At 46.0% G+C, this 23,863-nt stretch overlaps 1 pseudogene; it reads left to right on the top strand.

The window, feature by feature from the left end:
• Positions 1 to 5,573: 5,573 nt before the first annotated feature.
• On the top strand, positions 5,574 to 6,226 carry LOC143259249 (uncharacterized; annotated as a pseudogene).
• Positions 6,227 to 23,863: the final 17,637 nt, after the last annotated feature.

Below are 23,863 nucleotides of genomic sequence, written 5' to 3'. Positions count from 1 at the left end.
GATTATTCGAGCCTCGCGGCTCGTTTCGATAATTATCGATTGTTAATTATTCTATTAATTATTCTTAAGCGCGCTTGGACGCGCGGCCATTAAACTGTTAACATCGTTGAAAGATGAAACGCATTTTTACCCAATTACAGTCTGATACGAGAGACGACGAAGCTTTTTACTTCGCGCAAAGATCCGCGGTCCACTAATTACAGTCGATTATTCTATTAATTATTCTATAATTATTATCGATTATTAATTAGTTGTTAATTACTGTACAAACGGAAGGATGGAATAATTCCACCGTTGAAATGTGCTGCCATCTATATATAGGTCCCACCACCCCTAATTTTGAAGGGTGGAAAATTAAAAATAACAGAAAAGCGAATGACAGCTGTGGTGATAAAATTACGGTGGTGATAAGATTATGGCAAGTGAATGGTCCAATTTTTTGAACATTCATATTGTGTCCATGGAAGGGTTGAGTAGGGAAGATATTGGCAATGTTGGCTATGCGAGACAGAATGCGGAACGTTGAATCATTTATTGGAAGAATGCGATCGAATGGAGCGTTGCGAGTACGGAGTGAAGCAGATTATAAAAGGGAGGATTTATGCAGGGATTCTCAAATGGTTAAGGGAAGTAAAGAAGAGAATAGACGGGAAGAAGAGAGGGGTGACATTATGCCGACGGATCGACATGAAGATTTGTAATTGGTTGCAATTTAAAGTATGAAGGATGTGAAGGTGCAGAAATAGAGTAAATTCTCCCTAATTGACAATCAACTTGGAAACAGAAATGGACAATTTGGGAAGAGGAGCTACGCTTACAGCTCGTTTTTATAGTTACAGTTGACAATCTCTTCCCAAATTGTGCACTTTAGCTATTAATTTTGCTATTAATTTTGTTCAGAATCGGTACGAGAACACAATTCTGGCACCACGATTATTTAAGCAACGAGCGATCCGTGAATATTTTTCTTCGCTAGTCTCAACTGTCTGAAAAATCTGCATCTACGAGCGATTCGGAATCCAAGTGCCTTTCCGAGCATAAGGGCTGAAATAAATAGAATAAATATAACTGTTCCTTTGCATCTATTCTCTTCTGCATCTGCCGCAAGAAACGTTGGTCACTTAGAAACGCCTTTTTTTCTTTAATAATTTTTCTAAGCTCAGAAGAAACGTATCGATGCTCTTCAATTTTTGCACTGTTCCTCAAGTTTATAATTACTAGCCTGGACTATTTTATGCATTTGCAGCAAAAATGGATAAACAAAACACAGCTCAGCGAAAAGAAAAAGAAGAATCTAAAAATACTGCAGCATTACTTTCATTGTATATTAATGGCCGCCATATTAATGGTACTTTAATGACCCGCTCACACAACATGCGTGTGATGCTTTAATAATTACGTAGGTGATTTTATTATGAATTTATTTAATTTAGCTAACCATTAATAATTAACACAACAAAGTCATCACTAAAATTATCACAAAAAATAAATTACAATTATTAAATTTGTTGTATTAAATATATTGTTATTGTTGTTCTTCTTCTTCTTTCTTTTTTTATGCGTATGTTCGCACATATTGAATCATTTTACGAACTTACATAAAGTTTTCCTAAATTAATTCTTCAAAAATATTGCCAGCCCGGCGTCGTTTCACTGCGCAGACGCCATGACGCCATTAAACCGTTAACATCGTTGAAAGATAAAACGCATTTTTACCCAATTACAGTCTGATACGAGAGAACGAAGCTATTTACTTCGCACAAAGATCCGCGGTCCATTAATCACAGTCGAATCATTCGAATCACTGAAAATCATCTCGCTGCGGTGTTCGCGACTCTCCGCATCCTTCGCTCGAGCACAATGGCACAGGTCTCGGCCGAGCAGCGCAGCGAAGTCAAAATGGTGTTAGACTCCGCTAAACGTTGACCACTTTGTGTACAAGAGGCTAATCGAAGCGAGAGTACGATCGCCGGTTATCAGGGGTGGCTCGGCGGAGGACGATGATGGGGCTCGCGTGTAGGATAACTTTCGTTTCGAAACAAAACCGAGGCGACTGGATAGGTTCGAGTAATTTCCAAATAATTACCTGTCCAGGCCGGGTCTAGGAGGCCCGATCCCTCGGCCGTCCGATGAAGGAGAACGCGAGCGTATTCATTCCTTTTTGGCTAGCGTGATGGCCTCCGCACGGCTACCGGCGCGTCTCGGCTCGGCGCGGCGCGGCGAGGCCGTCCGTCCGCGGCGAGGAATAATTTGTCGATGGCGGCCGATGATTTTCGAGCGTCCAACCCGAGCGGGCAGCCGCTTCTTCGATCCCCCGATCTTTTATTCATCAGATATCGCGGACGGGGAATCGCGTGGAACAGAAATTCGGAAGCGGCCGGAGACGGTTGGGCCGCCGGACGACGGGCCCAGCGCCATTATGGCGTCGCTAGACGACGGAATAAAGCCGGCGCGGGAGATGAAGTTCTTGGGAACTCGGCGGCGCAGAAAGTCTTCGCGATGTTTCGCCGAAACGCTCGGCCGAGGCTCGCAGAAAGGCTTGAATAGCTCCTGCAAAACCGCACCGGTGTCCTTTTCAAAGAGCTCGAACATTGTCGGGCCCCGTTCCCCGACGATTAATACGGTCCAATCAGCCCGGCCAGTTTAGCCCGTTCCTTTTCTTTTTTTTCTTCTCTCTTCTTTTTTTTTTGTCCGCGCTCTTCTCCGCCGCGAACGTGACAGACGTTCGTTCGAATTCGTGTCACATAGTCACGGTTAGCGGCCGGTCGGCTATATCTATAACAATTGCGAGTTACTGAATTGTTTGAGAACTAGGGCAGCGTGACATCCGTGACACTAGTCATTAAACGTTGCAGCATTTGCCGGGCTATTAAAAGAACCCGCTGTTAATTACCGGATTAATCATAATTATTAAACGCGGCGCATAGGTAGTGCGCGTACGCCGGCCGCGGCGCGCGGCAGGGCGGCTTGCGTAACAATTTTCGACGGGTTTTCCGTTCTCGCGGCCGACGGAATGGGCGGAATCGCGCGACAACGGGGACGAGAAGGGCCCGATCGTTGGTTCCGCCGCGAACGGAATCGATCCGTCGTCGGGCCCGCGGATTATTCTAATTGCGTAATTGCGGAGCGCAACGAATCGCGCCGCTGACGTAACGTTTCTAGGGCGTAACTCGGACAGCCGTCGGGAGAACTGGTTGAACTGGCGTCGGAGACTCTCTTGGGAGGAACGCGAGTTATCAGGTTCCACGCTCGAACAATCCAAGGGCCCGTGGAAATCGTAATTCCTGCGCATAACTGCTTCGCGGCCGATCAGGTCCGCCGCGAAGCTAACGAAAATGTTACGTCAACTGGGTCGCCGGTAACCTTCGGCGCAACCGGAAAACGAAAAATACCCAGCGCGTTCCGACTATCTGCGGCCGGTTAAAGTGCATTTAAATGCATTCAGATACCGCAATTAGCATTTAAAGACTCGAGATAATCGCGCGCGAGAGATTACCAGCCGCTACGAGACTACGAAAGACGAGACCGATCGAGCGTCGACGGTGGTTCCGAGCGAAAGAAGACGAGGAAACGGAGGCTTTTATCGCGAACAGAAGAAGCGCCGTTGCTCGCGGAGAAGTTCGACACGGCCGTCCATTTCTAAGCCGCGCGACAGGCCGCGTCCATCTTGGTGAAACCGCGGCGAAGGCGAACATCCGCGAACAGAGCCAGTCCGCCGCCAATTAGACACGCCGGCATGGCGATTTTTCCGGCGCAATTTCAGCGGCGCGATCTCTCACAGGAAGCGAGATAACGCGAATGTAAAAGGCATACGCGGCGGCGCACAGGAGATCCTCGGCGCAGAAGAATACCGGGAATCGGCATAGAATCGTTGCACGCCGCCGTGGCCTTGAGACCACTTTACTCCCAGGTCCTTTCATCCCGGGCATAACTCGCGGCCCGTTCAAGCCCAATTTACTCATTATCGCACCTCCGTTCTGCAATTCCTCCCGGTTCTCCGGCCGCCTCGGCCATCCGGTTTTGCAATCCGGTGGCTCGCGGCCGCCGCGGCGGCCATCACTGTTCCACGGGATCCACGGATCCCGTGCGTCTTGGTGCCGCGTTCACGTGGCGTGATCTACCAGTAGGAACCCGCCGCGCCGAGGGATGCACGGGAGCGATCATCCTCGTGCAATTATGGGCCCTGGGTAGCGTCGGGCTCGATCGTTAACTCGGTTGCAACCTCCTCTTACCAGTGATACGCGCGGACCCTCGAATCTGCGGACGCGTTCCTATGTCGACCCATCCACGCCGGAAACCGGCCCAGAAATTTCTTCCTCCGAGGCTCCACGGTCCGGAGCAGGGCCCGGCGAACTTTAGATCGCTGCGGCCGATCAGCGACGAAATTAGTGTCACCCATACTTGACCGACGCGGCGCTCGACGTGTTAACGCCATGCGATGTCGCTGGACCGCGCTTATGGTTTTACCATTTGCGGAGGACGACTTTTTCGGCTGGGTGAGAGGTGGCTGGGCGAGGCGATTTTTTGGAGTGTCGAGTGTCTTTCAGGGTGCAAGAAAATGATCTTATGTAGAAATTATCTTGTGAAAACGTTATACGGTAAAGTTTCTGTAATTGACGCTCGGCTTTTACACAAATATGGACAATTTGGGAACGGACGCAGACGTGTCTTACAGGGTGCAATGAAATGATGTCATGTACAAATTGTCTTACGATAACGCGTTATACGGTAAAGTTTCTCTAATTGACGCTCAGCTTTTACACGAAAATGCACAATTTGCAGCTCGTTTTTATCGTCGTTGACAATCGATAACCATAAGAAACGAGTCGCAAGGCTCGAACAATCGTATCTTCTGTTCCAAAATTGTCCATTTCTGTGCACAATCTGAGCGTCAATTAGGGAGACATTACTGTACAGTAAAGTTTCTCTAATTGACGTTCAGCTTTCACACCAGAATGGACAATTTGGGAACAGGAGATGCGATTATTCGAGCGTTGTGACTCGTTTGTATAGTAACCGATTCGCAATTACTATAAAAACGAGCCGCAAGGCTGGAATAATCGCACCTCCTTTTCTTAAATTATTCATTTTTGTTTCCAAGCTGAGCGTCAATTAGGGAGAATTTACTGTATTTTGATAGTTTATCTATATTTTTTCGATTTTGGCGATATAACTTTGCAAAAATGACGATCTGTATCTTAGTTTCGCATGATAATTTGTAAAACATTGACCAAGATACATTCTTGGCTTATCTGGACTTATTATTATTATTATTGACTTAACGTTTCATGTCTTCCAACCGGTTCGTTTCGACTAGAAATAACTTTGCAATCCTTCTTTGTGTCATTAAGAATTACACAGAGTTTTCTGTTTACCCGAATTTCTTCAGAATTGAAGCTCGATCTCGCGGTTGTCGAAAATCTCCTCTCAATTTCTTTAAATTATAAGCGCGGTCTAGCAACATCGCATGCGTTAACACGTTGAACGCCACGTCGGTTAAATATGGATGACACTGATTTTTGACTAATCTTGAAAATTAATTTTCATTGTAATATTAGGGGGACCGGAAAATAATGTCGTTTCTACGCACGTCGATATTCGTTTGGCAATTATCAGCTCACCGTGTACTTCGAAGTCGTGCCAAAGACATTTTAAGATTAGAGTGACCTGTTTTCTCGTAAATAATTAAACCTCAAATTTCTTTTTGCTATTTACGGTGAAATGGCGAGTCAAATGCCAGAAGAAGTACATATCCGGCATTGTATGCTTTTCGAGATTCGCAAGGGTAGCAACGCAACTGTTGCCACCAAAAAACATTTGCGATGTTTATCCGAGTGCATTGGACGTTCGAAAATGCCAAAGTGGTTTTTTAAGTTCGAATTCGGTAATTTTGATCGTTCCGAGAGAGAGAGAGAGAGAGAGAGAGAGAGAGAGAGAGAGAGAGAGAGAGAGAGAGAGACTCGTATCGGAAGACCAACGACTTTAGACAATGACATGTTAAGGGCGGAAATAGAAGCAAATCCGTGTCGGACGATTGAGGAACTGTCTAACACTTTCAATCGACCTTGGTCGATCATCCAAGAACATTTTCAGCAGATTGGTAAAGTAAGCAGAGCAGGTGTTTGGATCCCGCATAATCTGTCCGAGGAAAACAAAGCTAACCGATTCACCGCATGCAACTTATTGCGTCAGCGGCATAAAACAGAAGCGTTTTTCGATCGCTTGATCACTGGAGTTGAAAAATAGGTCCTCTATAATAATCCAAAACGCAAAAGGCGGTGGCTCTCTCCGGATGAATCGCCACGAGGAACAACTAAGCCAGGTTTACACCCTAAAAAGGCGCTTTTCCATGTTTGGTGGAGTATTCGCGGGATTGTTCACTTCGAAGTGCTGAAACCTTGACGAACTGTGAATGCAGATCTTTACTGTGAATAATTGGATCGTGTGAATCAATTTTTAACACGTTGAGTGCCACATCAGCCATCGGTGGCTGACAGTGAACTTTCCGTTTAGGCCGCGTCAACCATCGGTGGCTGATAGTGTAAAATATGAGCCGTTTATTTTGAAAGTGGCATAAGTCACTTTACCGTAATGAAAAGTGGTGATTTTTTAATGTTTATACGAAATTATTTATACTGAGAAAAATATCGGTATCCTGAGATAACAAATACAAGTAAATCTTCTCGAAAGTTAGCATCCATATTTTTAAACGTGTTCAAACGCAAACCCTTAAATATATCGACTTAAAGACAAAGTGACTTATGCCACTTTCAAAATGAACGGCTCATATGATATAAAACTAAAAACGCGCGTGGCTTGACGGGGATTTCCTAAATAATTCGCGTGGCGCTCAACGTGTTAATTGAGAAGTGTCCAGCAATTGTCGATAGAAAAGGCGTTATTCTGCGACACGATAATGCAAGACCGAACCATGCATATAACCTTGACATAACCATGGATAAAATTAATGAATTAGGGTGGGAAGTATCGCCTCACCCACCATAATCGCCGGATATTGTGCCATCAGATTTCCATTTATTCCGATCGCTGCAACGTTTTCCAAGCGGCAAAGGATTTGAAAATTTGGACGATGTCCAAAATGCAATCTCCAGATATCTTTCTCAAGAATCAAGCGATTTTTATCGATTCGGCGTTGAAAATTTGCACACTAAATGCCAGAAGGTTGTTGATAACGAGGGTCATTACATCATTGATTAAAAATAAAATTTAACGGAAGAAAACGACATTACTTTTCAGGTTCCGCAAATATATTCGAACAAATTAGGGTTATTCGACTAGGATGTTTCGGGTGCGAAAGAGACAATTTGAACTTTCTAGTTTCGGTTCAATTAATTAAATTGCACTGACTTTGCGGAAATTTTAGTGGTTGATCGTCGGCGTTGAACGTGTTGAGCGAGAAAAATATGAGAAAAATAGCAATTCGAAGCTAAAAATACAGTAATGTCTCCCTAATTGACGCTCAGATTGTGCACAAAAATGGACAATTCGGGAAGAGGAGATACGATTATTCGAGCTTTGCAGCTCGTTTTTACAGTCATTGGCAATTCGTAACTATAAAAATGAACTGCAAGGATCAAATAATCGTATCTTCTCTTCCTAAATTGTCCATTTTTGTGGACAATCTGAGCGTCAATTGGAGAGACATTACTGTTCGTTCAAATTTCAAACAAACAATATGTCCCTAACTGACGCTCAAATTGTGCACCAAACTGAATAATTTGGGAAGAAGAAATACAATTAATCGAGCCTTGCAGCTCGTTTTTATAGTCGTTGACAATTCGTAACTATAAAAACGAACCGCAAGGCCACGAATAATCGTGTCTCCTCTTCTCAAATTGTCCATTTTCATCAGAGCGTCAATTAGCGAAACATTACTGTACACATAACATCATACAGGCGGTCGACTAGGAACAATTACGCGGTCGATTCTTCGATCTAGAGAGACGAGACCGTTTGATTAACCGACGAGTTCGAATAATAGAGGCGTTCCCGCATTTCCACCGGCGTAACATCTCAAGAAATCTCGAGCCGCTCGGATCAATTTTAGAAGATCGGTTCTGCCGCGAACACGACTTTCCACGTAGAACAAAGACGCTATTAATAATAATAATTTTATAAATTCATGTAAACCACGACGAACAGAAGTCCGCCGATGGTGCGTGGAAATAATGCCGGGGCCGGCGGAGTTCCGGTTCTTCCTCGAAAGGAAAGGATCGATAGGAAAGCGAGGAGGGTGTCCGCGGGTGCCGAGGCTGCGAGGGCAGGCGGATCTCGCGCAATTATGGTACGAGAGAAATTCGTATCGGGCCGATCGGGACCGGGTAAATTGGCCGGGACGTTGAAAGTGATTTCCTTGTCAGGATCGGAGACGGGACGGGTCGGACGAAAATCCGGGGCCCCCTAATAAACGCCGCGGGCTTTGTAGAGCAAGCCCGGGCGGCGTTCGTCGCCGCTTTATTGCCGCAGAACGAGAACGACCGACTCCGTGGTTCCCTGGAAGGAAGCAGCGAAGGCGGCTTCGCAGCCGGCCGGTCCCCTTTATATCGTGAAATTGGCCTGTTAAAGCGTTACTACGAATCCGTGGCCCCGCGCGCCATTCCGTGGAAGCTCGAGTCATCGCTAATCGCGCAGGTCAGCCGGCTCCGTTTCGCCTGGACCCGGCCAGAAATCTAATTGAACCCGGCCAATCGATCGGCCCTCCGACTTAACCCCTTTTCTGCCGAGCTGTCTGTCCCTTTGTGAAGGGCCACGGCGACGTTTGTCGCCCGACGATTCCGCTCGACGCCGAACGATTCGGCGCGTTTCGGCCCGGAACGAAACGGGACGCGGGACAACGGTCGCGAAACCGGCGCGATCTGTCTCCGCCAAGGCCGCGGGACACGGTGCAACGTGGCACCAGGAATCCGGGAAATGCAATTTCGAGCCGGCGAACAGGTGCGGAGCACCGCCGGCGTCGGTCCGGCGATCGGCACGCCGGCGAAAGGAGAAATAGGCGAGGCTCGCGCGCCGGCAACACGGCTTGCGTCAAGAACGAATGCTTTAATTATTGCAAGCAGTCGAGCGCGTTGCAGAACGCTCGGCCATCTTGTTCGCCGGCCGACGCCATCGCGGGGTGTGCCGATTTTTTTTTGCGCCGCTTTGTTCGGCCGTCTTTCGATGCGATGCGAGCATTGTTACTGGAACTTTAGCGATTCCCTGGGATCGGCGCGTTTCGCGGCTGTCGAATAAGAACTTGTCGTCGAGACGACGAAATTATTTACTAGTTTATATACAATTGAAGTAATTTTGAGGTAAACCTGCAGAGTTGCAGTGGCGCGACAAGATCGAGGATCTATCGGAGCGAATAACGAAGCGCCCGGAAATTCCGCTTTCTTCGGCTCCTCGTGTTTCCCCGATCTATTCGTCGGTATTTCCGTGGCGCGTGATACGCGGTTCAGTTCCTGCAGAATTGAAATAACGCAAAGGCGGGGCAATTAGCGACCAAGCAGGAAGAGAAAATCGCCGAATTAACCGAGTCGTTCCGATGGAACCGCGCGCCGGCTTTCGCGAATTAACGCGAACCGCGCCGAGCGCGTTGAAATCCCCTGTACACCGGGATCTCTCGCCTCCGAATAATGAGCGACAATTAAATCGGCCGCTCTCCCCGGTGTATACATACGAAATAAAATCTCGAATATCGGGAATTATATGCGCATCGCGTGCACGCCCGTCCGGCTTCTTTTCGTTCGGTCTCTTCCGCGCTCGTGTAACACAGCAGCGTGCGCGCCACTGGGAAAAAGGATTGAAGGGATAATACGAAAGAAAAGGAGAGAAAAACGAGAAGAAGGAAAGCGAAAGAAAGGGGAGAGAAAATAGAGGGGAGGGGGAAAAATGGAGCCGCGTCGGCGACTCGGTTCCAGCGAATCGATTAGCCGCATTAAAATTTCTTTCGCGCTTTAATAACCACGTTTGCTTGTTGCGGGCCTCGGACCGGCCCGCCGCGAAATTACCGGACTCCGTCGTTCGGTATTCATGCGGCAAACATCCGGCTGAAACTCCTTTATCGACGTATCTGCGGGAACTGCGACCCGAACTTCTGCCGTCGCCGGGGTTCCGAGGGCTTTCAGCCCCGTTCGCACTCGTTGCACATTCTCGGGCCGATAAAACACGGCGTTCCGGAGATGTAAGAAGAGTTTTCGGTAAGAGAAATTAACGTAGCGTTAGACTATGCAGATTTATTATAGAACGCGATGCCGGGTTGCCAGCGTTTTGTGCGGAGAATGCGAAGAAATGCTCGCAGACTCGAGTCGCTTCTGCGACAAAGCCTGTCGATTAGCTGCGATGCTTCGGCGATCCAGATGTTAATTTCTCTCCGGGTTTCGCGAGATTAACTCTTTGGAGTGTGACGTATTTTTCGTCAATTTTTGTTATATCTGAAGTCAAGTTTTACGTAAATAAGTATGGTAATAACAAGAAATTTTATCGATATAGCTTGTACCTTTCAGACGCTAAGGGCTGCGACACACGTGTCCCATTGTTTACACGTAAACAAACATGTGCGAAATACATAGCTGAGACACATACACTCCGATAGATTGGAAAGGGTTAAGCACACGGACGTGCCTTCTAAATTCAACAAGCAAGAAGGTCTCCGATCGCAGTAGCGCGCCTCGAGAAGCGACGCTCGCGTCGCTTCAGAGACGCGTCCGCGTCCTCCAGCCTCAGCCTCTGTCGACAGCGAATTCGCGTCAATTGCGTACGAAATCGACAACGATAACCGCAGCATACCTAAACAGACAAGACAGAGAGATAGTGGACCGAAGAATACACGCAACGTCTCCGCGTCGCCGTCCATTCTCGAAGACGCGAGTCGACGAAACTGCGCGTAGAAAGAACGGCGACGGTGACCACGAAGAGCAGCCCAGCCTTGGCCGAGGAGTGCGCCCTGCACCGCGGTCCATTCTTCTGGATGCGAGTTCCAGCACATTGATAAATCCGCCGGGTTCCGCAATGGACAACGCGGCCTCGAAGACCGACCACGAACGGCGGCCGGCGTTTCTCCGTGGCTAGCCTGTAATTCCGTCCGCGATCGACAGCGGCCGCAGACGAATTTCCACTGTATTCAAACGACCAACTTAACTGGCGGGAAAAAGGACGAAAAGGAGGCGGCTGGACGAGGAGGAGGAGGATGATGCTAGCAAGCAGGCGAGCCAAGGGACGCCGCGTCGCGCCGCGCCGCTCCGCATCGCATCGCAACGCATCGGTTCCCTTCTCGCCCCCTGGTCCAAGGGAAAGGGAGAAGATTCGCGAGCATGGAGGATGCTGGGGAGGAGGAGGAGGAGGAGGAGGAGGATGCTAGCAAGCAGGCAAGCCAAGGGACGCCGCGCCGCATCGTATCGCATCGCATCGCATCGCAACGCGTCGGTTCCCTTCTTGCCCCCTGGTCCAAGGGAAAGGGAGAAGATTCGCGAGCATGGAGGATGCTGGGGAGGAGGAGGAAGAGGAGGAGGAGGATGCTAGCAAGCAGGCAAGCCAAGGGACGCCGCGTCGCGCCGCATCGCATCGCATCGCATCGCATCGTATTGGATCGCATCGGATCGCGTCGGTTCCCTTCTTGCCCCCTGGTCCAAGGGAAAGGGAGAAGGTTCGCGAGCATGGAGGATGCTGGGCCGTCGCGCCGAGTCCCGAGGGACAATCGGGAAACACGTCTGCGCGCAACGTATACTTGCACGGAGCGCACAGCGGAGCGCAGGGTTCCGCTTGCTGTGAAAGGTAGAACACGAGGACGACGGGGCCAGGGTGGAACACGTCGGCTCTCGAGGGCCCCTGGAGCCGAGAGGGGACCGGGAGGAAGGGGGATGGGGGACAGTTGCCGGGCAGACCGGCTGTCAATCAACCGCGGGCTAGACTACCAATTTCTTCGCTCATAATTTCTGATAATTTCTTCGGGTCGAAGCGAACTGGCGCGACTGCTGCCGTTGCTGCTGCTGCTGCTTCTGCTCCACGCCGCTTCCCCCCTCGCCTTCCCCCCGGGGCCACCTCGTCCGCCCTGATCAGCCCCCGTTCGGCTCGCCGCGTCTCTCCTCTCTGATCCACCGCCACGAAAATCATCATAAGAAGGTAATTGCATCGATCACGTGTACCCGGCCGGCTTATATTTATCCTTGTTTCATTATAATAACAATGTAACGCGCCGCGGCCCTCCGTAGCCCTCCGGAGCCCTCCCCGGAGCCCCGGGATAATCATCGGTTCGACGCACCGCTCCCTTCGGACCGGGCTTGGATACATTTTTGCAGCCGTGTATTTACTCCCCGAGCAATTAGATAAACGTAACACGACCGTCTTCGAAGAGGGATCGTCTCTCCTCTGCCACGACGGCTACACACCACCCCAGACTCTCGCCGCTTCCCGGCATGGAAACGAGCAAATTTCGTCGGGGCGCGTGGTGCCGCAGTGCCGCGGCCTCGTTCGTTGCCGCACGAGAGCGTCCTGCGAACCGAAAGTACGATCGCGCGGGCCCTTTCGCGGGCCCAACGATTCCGTCTCGCGGGAGGCTGTGCAGGCCCCTGCGCCCTCCGTTGCATGCCCCTACGCCGATTCGCGATCGTGCAATCATCGCGAACTCGGATTCCGGTAACGAGATCATCAATTTTCTAGCCTCGAGCTGCGCGGACGCGAGGCTATCGGTAAGCAACCGCGATTTCGATCGGTGTCTTCGTGTCTTCGGATAAGGTTTGGGAACTTCGCGGATCGTTTCTCCGGGTGCTTCTGCGGAGGTTCGGAGAGTTTCGTCGAGGTCGGTTTAGTAGAATCGTGATATCGCGCGGATTTGTGGTTCGACGAGGAACGCGGCGGACAAAGCTGGAGAGCTCCGCGTCGAACGATGTTCTTCGATTACTCGACGTATTTGTTGCTTTTTTTTGAAGAATTGTGTCGAGGTAGAAGAGTTTTGGTTAATGATTGATAGTGAATTCTTCTTAATCGATGCGCAGATTGTGCACAGAAATGGGCAATTTGGGGGGGGGGGGGATGAGATTGTTGGATGTTGGGTTTATACAGTGAATTCTCTTCAATGGTTGATTAACAGGTAAACAGAAATGGACAATTTGAGAACAGGAAACGCGATTATTCGAGCCTCGCGGCTCGTTTTTTATAGTTATTGATAATCGGCGACTATCAATCGACTCGATTTATCGTGTTCTCCTCTTCCAAAACTGTCCATTTCTGTTTAAATGTTCAGCGACAATTGGAGAGAATTTACTGTTACTTATTTTACCTGAAACCAGCCAATGAAATTTTATTTCAAAAGAGACTTTATTCAATCTTTTGAATTATTCGATCTTTTTTATCACATTTAGCATGGTTTGTCTTCAATTTCTTTCGCATGATACTTGAACTTGGCAATTCGACCGTTTTCCAATATTTTATATGCAGTAAATTCTCTCTAATTGACGCTCAGATTGTACAGAAAAATGGACAATTTGGGAAGAAGAGATAAAATTGCCGGATGTTGGGTGTATACCTATGTTACCTGAATCGAGTCAATTTGACTCAAACATCAGAATTGAAAATTTTTAAAGAATGAAATTTTATTTCGAAGAGACTTTATTCAATCTTTTGAATTATTCGATCTTTTTTATCACATTTAGCATGGTTTGTCTTCAATTTCTTTCGCATGATACTTGAACTTGGCAATTCGACCGTTTTCCAATATTCTATATACAGTAAACTCTCCCTAATTAATGCCGCTCGGCTGGGAAACAAAAAAGGACAATTTAGGAAGAAAAAGATAGATTGTTGGATGTTAGGTATGTACCTAACAAGTCAATTGTGACTCAAACGTCAGAATTGAAAGTTTTTAAAAACAATACAATTCTATTTTAAAGAAACTTCATTCATAACATATATATTCTGTTCTTAAAATGCATCTTCTGCAGATATTTTTATCACATTTAGCATAGACTGCCCTATTTCCATTTCTTTTGCATGATACTTGAACTTGACAATTCAACTATTTTCCAATATTCTTTATACAGCAAATTTTCCTTAATTGACGCTCAGGTTGTACACAAAAACAAACAATTTGGGAACAAGAGATACGATTGCCCAAGTCTTGCTTCCCTTTTTTACGGTCATCGATTGTCAACAACTATAAAAACGAGTCGCAAGGCTCGAACAATAACAATAATAATAAAATCATATTTCCCGTTCCCAAATTGTCCATTTTTGTTTCCAAACTGGTCGTTAATTAGGAAGAATTTACTGTATACAGAAAAAATATATAGAAAAACACTTGAGGCAGATGATTCCCAATTCGGAGAAGCTAATGAAGCGTCTAAATATGCCTCCCTGCTCCAATTTTAGGAATTTTGGGTTCCCTAAAGTTTTCAGGGCCGGAAATTTCGGGTACTCGCACACCCCTAGTTCCGTTATACAGTAAATTCTCCCTAATTGACGCTCGGACTGTGCAGAAAAATGGACAATTTAGACAGACTGTGCATAAAAATGTACGATTTGGTCACACTGTGCACAAAAAAGTAGCAATCGGTGACCATAAAAACGAGTCGCAAGGCTCGAACAATAACAATAATAATAAAATCATATTTCCCGTTCCCAAATTGTCCATTTTTGTTTCCAAACTGATCGTTAATTACGAAAAATTTACTGTATACAGAAAAAGTATATAGAAAAACACTTGAGGCAAATGATTCCCAATTCGGAGAAGCTAACGAAGCGTCTAAAAGTGCCTCCCTACTCCCACTTTAGGAATTTTGGGTTCCCTAAAGTTTTCAGGGCCGGAAATTTCGGGTACCCGCACACTCCTAGTTTCGTTATACAGTAAATTCTCCCCAATTGACGCTCGGACTGTGCAGAAAAATAGACAATTTGGTCACAAAAAAGTAGCAATCGGTAACCATAAAAACGAGTCGCAACACTCGAACAACAACAATAACAATAAAATCACATTTCCTCTTCCAAAATCGTCCATTTTCGCGCAGAATCCGAGCGTCGATTAAGGAGCATTTACTTGTTACCAAACGATTCGATTCGTTCGAACGCGAAACGTTCGTCGGCTGCGAGACACGCGGATTCACTTCGGGGTCGAAACGGACCCGTATAACGCCGCGAAGGTTAATGTTCCCGGTCGGTCGTTGGTTCTGTGAATTCAGAATGGTTCTCTTGCGACGACGGTTTCGACGGTTCAACGTTCCCCAGGCCGCGTAGTACTTGTCCCAATGATCGCATGTCCCCAACGAGACCTGCCGGCGAGCATTGCCGCTAATTTGAGGGGATCCGCGGTGGTGGCATGGTTCAATGTTTCGTTTGACATGCCGCTTGCCTTTGACTTACTGCGCGGCTCTAGCTACCAAGATCAGAACAATATTACCCGCTCTGCCTCGCCGGTCTTTCTCTCCTCCCCATTCCCTGTCCTGCCCCGCTTCGATAAAAATAACCGCGCACCGCGAGCCCGGCCGATCTTATCTTCGTAATTATTTTCATTAAAATGGAAAAGTGCGATTGTTGTATTTGAGGAATGGCGGCAATTAGACCGCCGCTCGCAGGGGAGGAGCTTTAATGGCTGTTCTTCTCATTGGTTCACGGTGTTTCCTTCCCAGTTGACAACCGTGAGCACGTTTCCCGAGCTCGCGAAGCCGGCTCTCTCGATCCCGTTACGGAACCTCTTCAAAGTTCAAGTCTCAAGTTCGTCAGAACCTGTGTTTTTTGTCCTCGTGCAGAGCACGGTTCGAAGCTTCGAACAGCCCTTTCGCGAAGGGTGAATCAACCTGGCTGAACCCTGTGATGCTTTTTCGTTAACGCTGAAGCTGTCGAGCAGCAAAAATGACTGATCCGCGTTGTGCTTTATACGAACGAGAACGCTGAGTTTACACCAAGTTTCTGTGCCATTATGTAATGTCTGCTCTAATCAAGAAATTTATTCGACCAATTACAGTGAGAAGGTCTCCGTTACTCGACAATTTTCGAATGAAAAATACGAAACCGGTCGTTTGAATCGCTGCGACAGGTTTAACCCTTTGCCCTGCGATTTAAGATTCAAGAACGAGTGTCACAAACAATAACAAGGTCGGTCACAAGGCGAGTCTCTTCACGGTTGCGCGATACGACTGAAATTATGCCAATCGCGAATTTCTTGCGGAATGTAAATACAGTCACGGCTGTTAATAGTCGGACACTTCTCGAAACGCGATAACTTTTTTAGAACTGGACTAAGCGGCTTGAATTTCTTTCAGGCGACAGAGCGATCAGTTTACTAGAGCATAACTAGAATGCTTGTTTTAAAGGTTGCTATTGCTTAGAGTGATGAAAGAAAGAACTCTTGTTTTGTAACTTTTCTGTCTGAGCCTGCAACGAACATTTAAAATATTTGTTTTGCAGATGTCGGAAAAGTTATATGTATGTTATAAATTTTACCGAAATCGGTTGATCTTCGTACGAGCTGTAAACAATTAAAGATCGCAAAAATCGCAGCACGCGTCAAGTTGGTTCCTGCGATACGCCTTATTTGGTTACTAATTAGACAATTAAATGACGAAAAATAAAAATTCGCAAAACACGTATTTACTAGTCTAATGCGAGCGAAGTTATGCGATTAGTTATGTTTATATTTGGTCTGACTGACGCATTACTGGCCCGATTTTTGACCACGTCTCTCAGACGTAATAATCATTTCTGGTTAGATTTTTTACCACGTTTCTTAGACGTAATAATCATTTTTAGGTCAATTTCTTGACCACGTCTCTCATACGCGATGATCATTTTTGACCCGACTTTTTGACCACGTCTCTCACACGTGATACTCATTTCTGGCTCGATTTTTAACCACGCCTCTCAGACGTGATAATCATTTCTAGCCCACTTTTTTGACCACATTACTCGGACGTGATAATCATTTCTGGTCCAATTTTTGACCACGTCTCTCAGACGTAATAATCATTTCTAGGGCGATTTCTTGATCGCGTCTCTCATACGCGATGATCATTTCTGGTCCAATTTTTGACCACGTCTCACAGATACGATGATCATTTCTGACCCGACTTTTTGACCACGTCTCTCAGACGTGATACTCATTTCCAGCTTGACCTTTGACCACGCCTCTCAGATGTGATAATCATTTCAAGCCCAATTTCTTGACCACGTTTCTCAGACACGATAATCATTTCTGGCCCAATTTCTTGACCACGTCTCTCATACGTGTTTATAGAACAAAGTTTAAAAAGACAAGCCTCAAGTTTGTTAGAATCGGAGTCCTGCGCACCCTTGAAACAGAAGTTTGAGGAAAAATTCGAAGCTCGCGATCGTACTCTTGCAACTGCAACGTCGAACGCTGCCACCGGAGTCCACGAAAGTTCAAGTGTCGAGTCCGTCGGGATCGAAATCCTGCATCCTTGAAGCAGGAGTTCGAAGAAACGTTGGAGGAAAGCCGCTACGTGTGGGTTCGAAGCTTGCCATTGCCGTTTCGTTTTGCGGCCTGTCATTTCTTCGAACGCGATAGTTTCAGTCCCGGGGAAACCTGGTTGCACGCGAAACTTAGTTGCACAGGCGTCTTCTCAAGCGAAGATGAATACGATGTTGCGTCCTCGAAGCACGAAGGTAAATCGTCGGCGGAGCCGAACACAGTTCTTCGGGGTACTTCGTTCGTAGAAATGGCCACCGCGTTGCAACGGCCGGCGTTTTCAACCGAGAAAATTGACCGGAACTTTTCGAAACCCTCGGCCGATCTTAGAAACGCCTAATCGTTCTCGTGGCCTGCCGGTATCATTCGAATCTTTGTATAATAAGATGGGGCTTCGAAAATACCGGAAACCTTGGGAGATGGTAACAACGCGGGCCGATTAAAAATGCGCGAACAGACATCTTTCCTGCAGCTACGGTGGTCCGAAAGGGTTCGACAAGAAGATGATATGTAGAGTGAGGATTGCATTCGTGCATGACATTCGGAATTAGCAGCCAACATGATATTCGCACTCTTTTCAACCTGTTGAAGTTCGTGGAACAAGAAATTCTATGCGGTTTCTATATTTTGTCATCGATGCAGGCGATTTTCCTTTTGCATAAGCTGATGATAAGGAGTGAATTAGAGGGACAATTTTTCTTTTGCGCAAACTGATTTATCAGATTCACAAGCTGACGATAATATATATATATATTATAGTGAAATAAATATTGAATTTCAATATTATCGTTAACGGGAGAGACTTACGCGACGGCTGGAAAAAGAGTGAAATTCGACGACGTTGCCTCGGAGAGTGAAATTTATGACGTCCTTGGGTATTCATTTTCCACTCTGTAGCGTCGCTTCGTGTCACCGGTGACAGAAATCACGAAACTTTGAAGCCATTTTGCTCAGAATTGCGTTTCTCGAATCGGCGCGCAGGATAATTCGAAAAATAATTAATCGATTTAGTTGGGTCGATGCATGTAACTAAATTCTCCATCGTATGGACTAACATCCTTCGCAATAATAATTATTTGAACAATGTTTATCGCATAATGAAACTCTTGTATTATGATATCGTGTCAGACCCGTTGCGAAGACTTTGAACATAATCACTTAAATCTTGATGTTACGTGCTTTTCTTTGAAGTCGAAGTAAAACTTTATCTTTTCATTATTCATATTTAAATATTAAAACGAAGGTTAGCATGCAACGAATGTAAATTCGAATATAAATTTTTATAGAGGAATTTATTAGCGGCGAAGAAGAGGCAATTAGCTCAGCTCTGTCAGAAAGCGTACCGCGAAGGGTTATACTACAAAATTTATGGCAAAAACCATCATTTTTGTGCTCAAAGCGACAATTTTGCATTTTTTAAACAGGACGTTAGTTCATACGACGCGTGATAGTAATTGCTAACAAAACATCGCTCGATTTTTCGTTCCAAATCGGCGGATAAAAATGCTAAATTGCACGCCGTCGCTGCGGAGGCCCGCAAGAAATAACACGCACAGTTTCATTAAAAATCGATCAAATATAACGCAAAAAAACATTTCGTATCTTGAAATGTTACAGAATACATATGCCAAGTGGCGATGATTTTCATCGAGGTCTTGCGTTGTCAAAAAATTGCCAAATATCACGTTTCGTTCGAACGCTTCACACGAGTCACCCCCTTAAAAAGGAAAAAAAACTTTCGAACCTTCTGCAAGCTTTTTATCCGATCCTATGCAGATTCTTTGTGCATCTAACTCTTCCCAGTTTCGCAAGTTCACGTTTTATTCGCCAGTTGTTCGTAGATTCTCTACACGATGTGAAACCGCGAGCGCGGAAAACAGACGGAGGAGATCGTCCCCTATATCGTCGCGTACGAGGGCGAAGCGGATCAAAAGACAGTGCGCGGGCAAATCCGGCCGGCGCAATTCAGCCGGCCCGTAAAAAGTGGGATTTGCATAAACGTCTGTAATCAGGCGTATGGGTGAAAGCGTTTGTTTCGGTGGGAACCGACGGAAACGCGCTCGATCGGCGCGCAAGCGCTATTCCGGGGGCTCGAAGATGATAATCTGGTTCCGCGGGGCGCGGCCACGTGATAAGCACCCCCTCGGCTTTCTTTCGTTCGTTTTGCGCCGGGGAGGCCGTTGCAGCCGGTGGTTGACTACCCCTGGCCCGGCCGTTGCACAAGTAATTATTCATAGCACGCAATTACGAGTGGTGCGCGCGGCGTGTCGCTGGTATCGCGGCATCAATTGCGCCGCGGCCCGCAGCCCTGATTGCGGGCTCACGTCTCAAAACAATGATTTATCTAATTAAGCCTCGGTTTTGCATTGTTAGGCCGGGCTTTTGTTGTACGTGCCGCCCATTATCCCCGGCGTCCATTATTCCACAGGCACGGAATAACGACGGATCGCTTTCCGTGTCGCGCGGAACCGCTCGTAACAGAAAACACGCCGCAAATCGGGACCGGTTTCGAATCGGCTTCGAACCGGTTCCGAACGAACGAACCCCCGAACTTCGCCGATTTATCGCCGCGGCGATTAGTTACGTTTCCGAGCTCCGATCGCTACCGGCCGATTGTCGGCGTAATTCTTCCCGAGGAATTACGGGCGAGATCGCGGATTTGATCCGTTGGTAATTCGATGGGAGAGGCTGCCAGGGTGTCAGTGACTTTGCCAGGCGGCAGATGGCGCCACGATGACTTGTGGAGGACTGCTACGAGGGAGAAAGTCGGGACCGATGAGTTGTAGGGTATATTCTCAAGTACGGTGAATTTCTTCCTAATTGATTATCGGCGCGGAGAAATTAGCCTATCTTCAAGAGGGCATTTTCAGCTTTCGTTTAGGCTAAATTGCAGAGAAATAGTTGTATGGGAATATATCTTAAAATCCATCTGAAGTTTTGCTTTGGAATCTTGTAAACCCCATGATGACAGAGGTCGGTTTCTTTAAATTTTTCGAAATGGCCTCGTCATTATATTGCAATATAATTTACCTGGTTTTCAAGTAGTCACTTCCAGCTTTCATTTAAGCTAAATTGCATAGAAATCGCTCTATGGGAATATATCTTAAAATCCATCCGAAGTTTTCCTTTTGAATCTTGTAAACCCCATGATGAGAGAGGTCGATTTCTTTAAATTTTTCGAAATGACCTCGTCATTATATTGCAATATAATTTACCTGGTTTTCAAGTAGTCACTTCCAGCTTTCATTTAAGCTAAATTGCATAGAAATCGCTCTATGGGAATATATCTTAAAATCCATCCGAAGTTTTCCTTTTGAATCTTGTAAACCCCATAATGAGAGAGGTCGATTTCTTTAAATTTTTCAAAATGGTCTCGTCATTATATTGCAATATAATTTACCCTGTTTTCAAGTAGTCACTTCCAGCTTTCATTTAAGCTAAATTTCTGAGAAATAGCTCTACGGGTATATATTTTAAAATCCATCTGAACTTTTAGTTTTAAATCTTGTAAATCCCATGATGACAGAGGTCGATTTCTTCAAATTTTTCAAAATAATCTTGTCATTCTATTGCAATGTAATCTACCCAGTTTTCAAGAAGATATTTTCAGCTTTCATTTAAGCTAAGTTGCTCCATAGAAATAGCTCCACGAGAACGTATCGCAAAATTCATCTGAACTTCTCGTTTTAAATCTCGTAAATCCCATGATGTCAGAGATCGATTCTTTTTCATTTTTCGAAATGATCTCGTTATTCTATAGAAATCTAATTTACCCTGTCTTCAAGAAGACACTTTCAGCTTTCATTTAAGCTAAGTTGCGTAGAAATAACTCCGTGAGAACCTATAGCAAAATTTATCTGAATTATCGCTTCGAATTCGGGTAGTTTTCATTGTATAGTAAATTCTCCCTAAGTGGCCAACATGGAAACAAAAATAGACAATTTGGGGAAAGTATTTTTTACGATTATTCTTTAAAATAATAAATATAATAATAACTATGAAAATCCTAAATTATCCATTTTTTGTACAAGCTAAGGTTCAATTAGGGTGGATTTATTGCAGTTTGGCTACCGATAACTGCGGCGGAGAATGGAGGAAACAAAAACGCGTCAATGAGCGAGAATAATAAAATTAGAAAAAAAAACATTTCCGACTCTTGCACCTAAACAATTCTAACCTCTCGCCACGGACGAAGACAGAATTTTCCCGCGAAGCTTTATTGTCTGAAGGGATGAACGAATGTAAAAGACTTGTGCCCCGAGATCTTGGGTCCCCGAATACATCATTCGCTATTAATTATCATAATTAACACTAGATTTACGGAGCACAAAAAATAACTGTTTTATATTAGTTTACAAAAGTAACGATAAGACATTTATCCCGATTTTTAACAAGTGTTATTGTAACATTTGCCGTAAGTAACATATAAATCGAATAAACAACTAAAAAATGTATCCTTACGATACACGAATAATCGCAAATTACAAAATTAGCGACCCGTCGTTTTGACGTGTTCCCTAAATCCAGCGTTAACATACGAAACGTCGCCTATCTTTAGACCGCAATTTCGTAGCTGCTGTTCAGATTCGAAAGATGACCGTGAATTTGAATTTCACGATTAAGGACATCATCCGGATCGCCCGAACCATCTCCAAATAGATTATCAAACGCAAATAATGGTCCGTAAAGCGGCGCTCCACGGTCCGCCACCGTCGATATACGATCCTTCGTCGACGTTAACGTCGTTCGTGCGACGAAACAAACAAATCGGTCACGATGAAATTGAACGACGACTTCTCCCCGCGATAACGTTTGTGCTTAAGCGCTGATCCGTGAACCGGCGCGAAGCCGCGCCGGTTCGGTTTTCAATTTCGCCCCAGAATTTAATTGAAATCGCATAAACGTCGAAATGGTATTAGCCTGCGATCGATCGATCGATCGATCGATAACAGTAGCGTCCGTCGTTTCGAGCCGAATGATCGGTGAATTACCGTAAAGATCGCCGGGCAGGATTAACGATCGGTATCGTAAAATTGGCGGTTAACGACCGTGCTTTTGTAATAAATTTAACGGGAAGCAACAGCTATTAGAATTCTATTTCCAAGATATAAACGGCCTAGTTAATTTCAGTGTGATTTACGTTTATGTGAGCAAATAATTGGACGTTGATGATGATAGGAAAGAGGAAGACAGCTGCGAGAAGCGGCGCGATCAGAGATTTAAGAGCACACGGTGAGCACCGTGGCCGCGGCCGGGCATGTAACAATTAAGTTATGTGGTAGAATTGTCGGGGATTTGCGCGCGGTTGGCCCGAAGATAATAGAAAAAGGGGTTGGATTCCCGAAGGCGGCCCTGCGCAGCGTTTCTGTTCGAATAAACAAGCCCGGCGGTCTCTTGATCAAATTTGTTCGAGAACTCGTTAGAGAAAGAAACTCGAGCCGGCGATCGCTAAGCACGGGAGAATTAAGGATAGTCAGCTGCGGCAGATAGCCGGTGCTTTTAGTTGCGTGTAAAGGAGTGCTCCTCTCCAACGGTAGCGTCCATGGCTGATGCCTGAAATGCATGCGTGAAATGAGTTCTTAACGCGAATGAGATTTTTCGTAAGAAGGTGTGCAACGTGTTATTAAAACAAGACCGTTGCTGTTACGCACGGCCGTCCGCCGGTAAATAAATAAAAAGGCCCGTCATTTCGCTTCAACAATTACCGGCCGGCAGAAAAAACGAAATGTGTATCCCTTGAATTAACTTCTTTTTTTCGTCTCTCCCTCCCTCGCTCTCTCTCTCTCTCCCTCTCTCTCTCTTTCTCCCCGCATCGCCTTTTATAGTGCGCCGATATATCCGAGCTTGTTTGCGGACTGTTACGAAATCATGCGCGTTCCATCGGCCACGTTCAGTGTACACATTTTAATGTCGGCCACAGCCGCGCCGGGAGCCGCATAAAAATCATTGATACCGTTCAGAGAACCCGTCGGCCTGTGACCGACGCTCGCCGACACAATATGTATATGTAAAAAAGAAGAAAAAAAAGGAAAATACGGGGACTGTCGTAATTGCCGGGGAATAATTCATAATGACTAAAAAAGAAAAAGAAGAGAAGAAGAAAAAAAAAGAAAAATGACGCGCGAGCCAATTACCTACGATAAAAATAGTTGTGCAAAAGCCTTGGGAAGTTATAATCTCCGGCGTGCGATTGCTGTAATTACGGTTGCACATTACATAGTTGGACGTCGAAAAGAAAAAAAAAAGAAAGAAAACACGGTTCGGCATTTACATTGGATAAGTTTCGACGTATTTTACGTAACGCCGACGGCGACCAATGTTGATTATCTCTTTTAATCGTTCGTCCAACCGCATTTCTAGTTCTCCGCTCGGAATAACATTTACATACTCTCTGCAAGTTTAAACTCGGCTCGCTCGCGAAAATGACGCCGCGCGGCAGCGCCGCGATGC

Source organism: Megalopta genalis, chromosome 3 (assembly GCF_051020955.1).
Source record: "Megalopta genalis isolate 19385.01 chromosome 3, iyMegGena1_principal, whole genome shotgun sequence".
Lineage (NCBI taxonomy): Eukaryota > Metazoa > Arthropoda > Insecta > Hymenoptera > Halictidae > Megalopta > Megalopta genalis.
This window is presented reverse-complemented; position numbering and strand designations above follow the sequence as displayed.